The sequence below is a fragment of the Alosa sapidissima genome, chromosome 24, assembly GCF_018492685.1.
Source record: "Alosa sapidissima isolate fAloSap1 chromosome 24, fAloSap1.pri, whole genome shotgun sequence".
NCBI lineage: Eukaryota > Metazoa > Chordata > Actinopteri > Clupeiformes > Clupeidae > Alosa > Alosa sapidissima.
This window is the reverse complement of record NC_055980.1, coordinates 24032700-24041928: the sequence shown is the minus strand read 5'-3', so window position 1 is coordinate 24041928 and position 9229 is coordinate 24032700.

Genomic DNA, 9229 nt, shown 5'->3' with positions numbered 1-9229 from the left:
GCATGTTTATAAACACAATGTAGAAGATGCTCCTTCTCCCCTCTCTCTCTCTCCCAATCAGTCTACCTGCTGGGAAACCCTGTAGCTCTGAAGCAGGGGCTTAGGTCACAGTTTAAAGTGATGGCTCACCTGGGTTTCACTATCTGCCTTCTCACCAGGATGCATCTTTAAGTTAATGTGAGCTGTCTTCATCTCATTCCTTAAATGACCTTGGCACCCCCCTCTCTCTCTCTCTCTCTCTCTCTCTCTCTCTCTCTGCTCACAGCCTTTTCTTCTCTCCTCTGCCAACGTCCCTCTCTATTTAAAATCAAATTAATCAAAATAATTAGATAATGAACTTCTGGGTTTTGTGGTGCTGAGAAACCCTAGTGCTGGTGCTTGGGGTGTAAGCAGAGACTGTGCGGCCATTAAGTAATTGGCACAAGGCTGAGGGCAAGCTCAGGTCAGGTGTGTGTGTGCGTGCATGCGTGCGTGCATGTGTGTGTGTGTGTGCGTGTGCTTGTGTGTGTGTGTGTGCTTGTGTGCGTGCATGCATGCGTGTGCTTGTATGTGCGTGTGTGTGTGTGTGTGTGCGTGTGCGTGTGCTTGTGTGTGCGTGTGCGTGCGTGTGCGTGTGTGTGCGTGCGTGTGTGTGTGTGTGCGTGTGCTTGTGTGTGCGTGTGCTTGTGTGTGTGTGTGTGTGTGCGCGTGTGTGTGTATGTGGTCTTTCATCTCCACACTACAGCTGCTCTCACTAAATGTCTCCATCCTTACAAGGAAACAGGATGGAGGTGAATGTTGGCAGAGGTTTTGGAGGCAGATTCGCTTTTGCTGCAACATGCTGTGGGTGTGAGGATGTGATCTATACAACATCCTCATGTTCATTCAAAATTTTATATGAAATATTGAACACTCTACGTCTTTTTTGTTTTTGTGATGCACTTTAAACATCAATTGAATATGTATTAAAGGTGCTATATAAAGTAAATAGTAAATCAAAATAAAGTTTGATTAATTAATTACTCTTTCTTCCTTATCTTGGTTAAGTGTTGCTATGCTGACAGCGCTCCAGGTGTTAACTTAAAGGTGTAGTCCTTGATCGTACTGATCATACCTCAAACAATCACTGTGTGGAGTTTCTCTGGGATTACCGAACGGAGAGGCGAGCTACCTCTCTGTTGTGTTTTGTTTGGTCCTTGATTGAAATATAATGTTTGTTGTTTTGGACAAAAGTGTATGCTAAAGAATGTAAATAAAAACATAAACATAAAACAAACACAACGTCATGCACAATTGCTGACTGTGCCTTTAATTTTTAAAATTGCATTTGTATGGGTGGTATTGCAAGGCTGCATTTTATTCAGTACCTTTGATTCAATTAAAATCCCTTTATTTTTTTGTTACAACGTGTTTTTAGAATGTGTTCCAATACTGTTTTAGTTATCTTCAGATTTCTTGTACACTGACCTTGATGTCAGGACATTGGAATGGGAGGGGATTTCTCAAGAACTTCTGAGGAAAGATTGTTTAGCTGGACGAAGCCATGGGTCTGTGTTGACTGCAGTCCCAAACACATAGCATAAACTCAGTATTCAGCCATTGCCAAGACTACATTCAGCTAAAGTTTTTTTTCTCTAAAGTTCCTCACAACAGCCTATAGAAACTGCTTTTACAATATATTGCTAATGAGAAAGTATAGAAAGAACTTGTGAGATACTGGCTAAATGGGTTCAATGACTCCCACTTCAGACACAAGACACCTGCTGCGTTTGCTGACCAGTCACTGGAGTACAGTGTATACATTCTTGTGTCCAATTTACATGTTAGTTTATATTTCTATCTTTGATGCTTCCAGTTTAAGGCTTTCATGTGTTCTCCATAAAGATGGGTTTTGGAATATTCCCTTTTCTGGCATTTTGTCGCATGATAGTAGCTTTCTGAGAATGTTCCTGCCAAATATAGCTTGAACCTGATCTTTAGAGAGTCTTAAACTTGAGAACACATGAACACATGACACCTTCATGATACATGAACTCTAACCCTAATCCTAACCTCTAACCCTAATCCTAACCCTAATTTATGACAAAAACCGAATGACACTTAATGACAGAAGCATTATGTCATAAACCTTTATGACTTGTTTATGACACGTTCGTGACAGTGTCATGTCATGACGATACTGTCAAGTAAAGTTTAACCATCTTCTCATCTACAGAAATACTCTTCTAAATGTTTGTAGAACTAAACACATTTGTTTATGACACGTTCGTGACAGTGTCATGTCATGACGATACTGTCAAGTAAAGTTTAACCATCTTCTCATCTACAGAAATACTCTTCTAAATGTTTGTAGAACTAAACACATTTTGTGTTACATTATTGCTTTTCCCCCCAGATCAGATTGATCCATATATGAAAACTACACCTGATCAAGCTGACTACACACTACATGCACCTCAACGCACAGATTTACACCTGATAGCAAATACTCAGCATTACAAAATCAAATATCAACCTACTCATCATATTGTGATAAAAAAAAAATGTTTAAAAAATCTTGAAAACCAGGCATAGTGAGTAGAGGTTCCATCTTTAATTACAAACTGGGATGTGAATCATGACCAGGGATAGATCAGGAACAACATCAGGTACCAGCAACAAACCCAAAGCACTCAGGGACAAGGCCTCATCTTAATCAAATATAGCCTACCAGTTCATCACACAACTACACTGCCCTGGACAGAACCCTTACATACTGTACAAACATTTGACAACTCCTGGACATTTGACTTTCACACTGCTTTGCAGCAAGTGCCAATGCAGTATATGCATCTGTCAGTCTTTCTTCCTATCATAGGCTACATCACATGATGTTACTTACATGTCAGCAACTTTTCTCTGTAGACTTATAGGCACAATGCATACCACATAGAGTCCCTTCCCTCCCTTAAGGAAAGCCCTACAGTAACTATCCAAACAGTGGCTGTCGCATAATATTTATTAGACAGCAGTTCATGGAGAGACCAGGTTGGATGCACAGAAATGTATGTTGCATTTGTAAGACACTCAAAATACAGAAAACCATTTCTTCCAAAACCTAATATGTTGTAAGTAAACCTAAACTAAAACATATATTACAGAAATGTAATGTTAAACACATTTAATGTATAGGAATATCTGATGTCCCACAATGCTAATAGCCCTCTCCACTGCATGAAAAAACACAGTACTTACCAAAGATGTTTCTGTCGATACTGTACAGTATATACCACACTGCGTTCTTGATGCTTTCAACACAAAGACTGTTAGTGTTTAAGAAAAACACAATTTTACAGAGCATTCCTTTATCCCTGTCTCTCAAGTTCACTCAACAGGCTTTGGCTGTTGGGCAAGAGGCTGCGCTGTTCCTCTTGACCTGTTGAGGAGTACGGTCACAAATATGTAATTAGAATGTTCGCAAACCGAGAGTTCCACACTATGATGCAAACACTGAAACTATAGATCATTTGCGTAGAATTCTAGAAGGAACCAGGAAAATAATTCACTCCTCAACAGGTTAAAGGACCCGCCACGATGCCAGTGACACAGCAGTGAGTGACTGTTGCAACATCAGTATAATTAGATTGTTGCATTAATAAAGCAATTGCCGTGTTCTGCTCCTCCTTGGAAGCTGTTGTTGATGTTGGGCAGATAGCCTATGTGACGCAGTAGCAGACTATTGGTGTCAGGCTAGAGGCCAGCTGGACTGTTTATCCCAGATGTATCCCAGTCATCATGTTGCATTGTCAGGTCAGGCCACTGCTTTTCTAAGAGAGGTAAACACATCCACAGTGGTAGCTAAACATTGAAATCGTCACATGTCACAACCTTCTAATTCTCACATGAAACTTGTGGTCATATGTGTCATATATGCTAACATAGATTATACAGTATGAGAAATTAGATATTAAGAAATTCGGTCTGTATTCATCTGAATCAAAGTCAGTAGATGGTTTGTAAATAGTCTCCTTAATACAAATACATACCACAGCAACGGATCTCGCTTCGTGCCATTAAAATCAACAGGGATTTTTTTAGTGCATCATAGAGTAACGTTGGATTTTATTTATTACAGGAGTGTTTATCCCCATACCCATCACACCTTGGTCTATTTTAGTTATATCGAGGTTTGTTCTACAGTCATAGTGAGTCACTGTTACGGCCAGCTCGTTACCAGACCAAAACAAGGGACACGGACAACAAGCTTCAAAGCAAATAATAATTTATAAGCAAAACAATGTTACAGAAAATGTCTATGGGAAAATAAATGGGAGGAGTGGCGTGCGTGTGTGGATGCAATATAGGTGCCAGTGCAAGAGAAAGTCAAGGTCCCTACATGAAAGAAGAAAAGAGGAACAGCCCCTAATATAGCAGCACCTGGTTACAGGTGCACCCAATTACCAATTAACCTCCCCAGGTGCAACCCCGCCCGTGCACTGACATGGGACGGCCTGAGGAGGGCACAGGGGGTCGTAACAGTCACTATCTTATTGGTGTGATACTGTAAGACAGTGCCTCTAGAAGAGTCTAGACTGTTCAGAGGAAATTCTGAGGAAAATATACACACAAATACACACACTTTATCTTTCTCTCTCTCCCTATCTATCCCTCTCTCTTTCTCTCTCTCTCTCTCTCTCTGTTGGGCTCCACATTTGGGACAGGATGTGTTTTTATTGTTGTCCAGCCAGAGAGGACTACCGTGGTACCAAATTAATGCCTAATGCCTCAGAACCTGTTACCAAGAAATTGAACTTTGTAAATTAGAGCACTGTCATTTAAATTCATAAGCCTTCTTAAGAGCAAGAGTTTAGGGGTCAGTTTTGATGTAGATAATAGTATAATGTGTTTGTCAGGGAGGACCTAGCCTGGAAAATCCAGATCCTGGTAATCTAGAAAGATTAAGGGTCTGGCCACGAACAATGTAATGGCCCAACTCGAGGGACGGCACCAAGCATGCATTTGAAAATCTCACTATACACAATTATAACACTAGACCAATGTTTACTCTGAATGATTCCGGACTTCGACGCAATTAGATAACACCACGACTGACCTTCAACGTTGCAGCGCTGTCGTCATCAGTTTAGCTCGCCTTTGGCCCGCCTATATCAGATACACCGATTTGATTGATTCCATTGTGCTCTCGCGAGAACTCTGGATTTCCAGGGTAGGGAGGACCAGCAGTTCAGTCTTAGAGAGTTTAGTCGGAGGTGATGTTCCTTCACCCACGTTGATATGTTAGAACCCATCCGAGATCTGTGCCGCAACTGAGGGGCCCTCAGGCGGAAATGACACAGTGTTGGGTATCATCTGTGCAGTCGTGATATGAGAAATCATGAGAGTGGACAATTGAGCCCAGCAAGGTGGTGTGCATGGCAAAGAGAAAAGGGCCCCAGCACAGAGCCTTGGGGCACCCCTGAGGTGAGGTAGTAAGATCCGGGCCAAAACACACAGAGGTAGGATTCAAAACAGGAGTGCACTTTGCCTGTGATGACCACGTTTGAGACTGTGGACTGTAGGATATGGTGGTTGACTGTGTCAAAAGCAGCTGATGAGATGAGCAGGATGAGTACCAAGGACCAAGCTGCTTCTCTGACTGCCCTTAAGGCTTCTATCAGACAACAGAGGCATTTCAGTAGACCTTCACCTTTAAAGCCATATTGATAAGAATCAAGTAGGCCATTTTGTGAGAGGAAAGTGCCCTTTCGATTAGCCTGGGTTTCCCCATGCTGCCTTACGTGATAAGACCTGGTTAAATTATCTGTGTGTGTGTGTGTGTGTGTGTGTGTGTGTGTGTGGCGTGCGCGCCAAGAGAAGTCTCCAGCCCTGGTCCAATCCACTATTAAAGGAAAGGGGATAATTTCATAATTTCAACAGCAGCAATTTTAAAAGGTGCATCTATAATATCCACCATTGCAAAATTACATAGCCAGCCCTAGTGTAAGAATATGTGGATCTTCACTGTGTGTCAAATCAAATATGTGTTCAAAAGCTCTAACTAATAGATTAAAGCAATGTTTGTCAACGTTTATGAGGACCAGTCATACTGTGTGCCTGAGAGCTAGGACTATTTTTGATCTTTTATTTCTGGCGAGACATTGCCTGGTGAGACTATAGGATATTATCGGCACACATAATTAATTCTTCCCATACAGTGCACATTTCATGCATTCTATTCTATTGTCCTTCCTTTCTTAATATTCCCCCCTTCTCTTTCACTCACTCTCATCCACCCCACCCCTCTCTCTTTCTGCCCATGTCTCTAGGCCTGATGTCCTGTCTGTCTCCTATCTAGCAAGCATTCTGATGTCCTGTCTGCCTCCTATCTAGCAAGCATTCTGATGTCCTATCTGTCTCCTATCTAGCAAGCTGACACCATAATCTCTTTTTCTCACATGTTACCATTTCAAATCTGAAGTTCTGAAGCATGCTTATCCTCTCTCTCTCTCTCTCTCTCTCTCTCTCTCTGTCTCTCTCTCTCTCTCTCTAATCAGTGTGTGTGAAATCTGAGGCTCTCTTTTGTTTATCTCACGATCAAATTTCTTTAACTCATACCTCTCACTCCCTCTCTCTCCCTCCCTCCCTCCCTCCCTCACACACACACACACACACACACACACACACACACACACACACACACAGTCTCTCTTGCGCCCCCCAAAGCCTTTCTGCTCCTTCTCTCTCTCCCTTCCTACCCCTCTCTTCTCTCTCTCCCTTCCTACCCCCTCTCTCTTTCCTCCCTCATCCCCCTCTCTCTAATTTCCCTCATCTCTCTCTTCCTCCCACTTCTCTACTCACTCTCTCTCTCCCTCCTCCTCTACTCTCTCTCTCTCTCTCTCTCCCTCTCTCATTCTCTCCCTCCCCCATCTGGACTCCTTTAGTCGTGCCCAAGCTGAGTGGAAACAGCTGGAAGACCTGGCAGCCTCACAGCTGGGAGTGTCTGATGAAGGGTCAACACAGAGAGAGAAATGGAAGCAGAGAAAGAGAGGAGAGGAGGAAGTGTGAGAGAGAAAGTCTCAGTGTGTGCAACAGAAAGAGAGACAGAGAGAGAAAGAAAGAGAATACTGCTGTTTTTTTTTTAAGTTCTGCTAATTGTGAGTTATTAGAAAATGTTTGTTTTGTACCGGTATACTCTTCTCAGTTCTTTCAAAGGCCTTTCAGAGCATTCCTGTTCTAAGGCAGCCTAGTGTCTTAGTTTACTTTAAACTAAACTGAGAGGCTGCCTGCCTTTAAACTAAACTGAGACACTAGGCTGCCTTACTTTAAAGTAAACCGAGACAAACTAAGATGCTAGGCTGCTTAAAAACAGGGATTTTAAGATCCCTGGTTTAAAGACGGCTTAAAGATGGACCAACAGCACACAGCCAAGCCTGACCCACACCAGAGGACACACACACACACAGACGCACCACACGAAAGAGAGATGACAGAAAAAAAGAGTTAAGGCTAAAGAGAGAGCTTCAGTTTCAGAGAAAACTTTTTTCTTTTCTTTTTTTCTTTCTTTTTACGTTTATACTCAGTTACCAAGTTAAATTGGATTTGGATTGGACCGTTAGCGGCCCTTGTATTCTACCTTGCCCTTGTGCAGTAATACTGGTGCCCTACATGAAGTGTTCCTCTTTTCAGATATACACATGAGAGGTGTTTTCCTTGTGCTATAGGAAGGGGGTTTCTCACAGTGACCAATCAACAGCCACACCTATTAAGCAATACACAACATGGGGCAGGATATAACATCAATGCACAGTTGGCTGGAGGCAGTCCCCAATGCACCACATGCTGTACCAAGGATCTGTGAAGGCCCTCTGTCACGGTACTGTATGCTGTACCAAGGATCTGTGAAGGCCCCCTCTCACGGTACTGTGTGCTGTACCAAGGATCTGTGAAGGCCTTCTCTCACGGTACTACATGCGCTGCCAGTAGCATGAGCACCCAACCAAATAACAAAACAACAAAACAAAGCAAAGTTACAAAAACCAAATCAACACCCAAACAGCACCAAGGGAGAAATAGTTAGCACTTCAGTGCTGCTCATACCGACACGTCATTCTCATCTCTAGGTTCTCTAGTCTAGATTGAGGACTAGGTCTGACGCAGGTCTGGGCCAGCTCAGAACCTTAGGAGTTTCCAAGGCAACCGCAACCTGGCAGAGCCAAATATGTGATTTAGTTAGGAGAGGTCTCAAGTCATCGGAATCGTGTCCTGTGAGTGCGTCCTCTCTCTCTCTCCCTCTCTCTCACTCTCTCCCTCTCTCTCTTTCTCTCTCTCTCTCTCTCTTCTCTCTCTTCCTCGTCCAGCCCTGCATGGTTATGCCTGAGAGGGAGAGAGGGCCAGGACGCACAGTAAGAATTAAAGTGGATCTCAGGCTCTATTCATAGCAAACCAGCGCACATGAAAGCCTGGCTAATTACACACTGCGGCCGCGCAGGACTTCCTGAGAGAAGGAACCTGTGCAATTACAGCGCGCCAGAGCAGGCCAGTGGCTCCGAGGTCTCATTGTGTCTCTATTTGAACACACACACACACACACACAAGGACACTAGCGCGCGCACACACACACACACACACACACACACACACACATAGACACACACACACACAAGGACACTAGCGCGCGCACACACACACACAGACACACACACAGACACACACACATACACACACAGACGCACACACACACAAGGACACTAGCGCGCACACACACACACACACCACACACACACACACACACACCCCATGCCCTTGCTGTGGCCTGAGCCATGATGGCCAGAGATGCAATTTAGGGTGTGACACAGAATGTGTGTGTCTGTTTGTGTGTGTGTGTGTGTGTGTGTGTGTGTGTGTGTGTGTGTGTGGTGAGTTCTGCTGATGTTAGCTATAATTACACAAACGAATTAAATATGTATAGATACGGTATGTACATTTATTTTGCATGTTTAACATGAAGCTCCTTCAATATAAAAGGAATAGATATCTAAGAATGATTTGGAGAATTATCTTCTATGCAAAATAAATGTCCAATTCCTGTTTTATGGAGGTTGTGCTAGTGCCAATTTTGGAATGACTTGACTAGTATGTGGCCAGCATGCATTGCAGTAATGAAAACCCTGTTTACAAATACAAACACAGCTTTCTACTTTACATCTCGATTTGGCCTTTTTGATTATATTTACTTTTCTGTGTGTACATTCCAGATGCCATACGTTTTCTT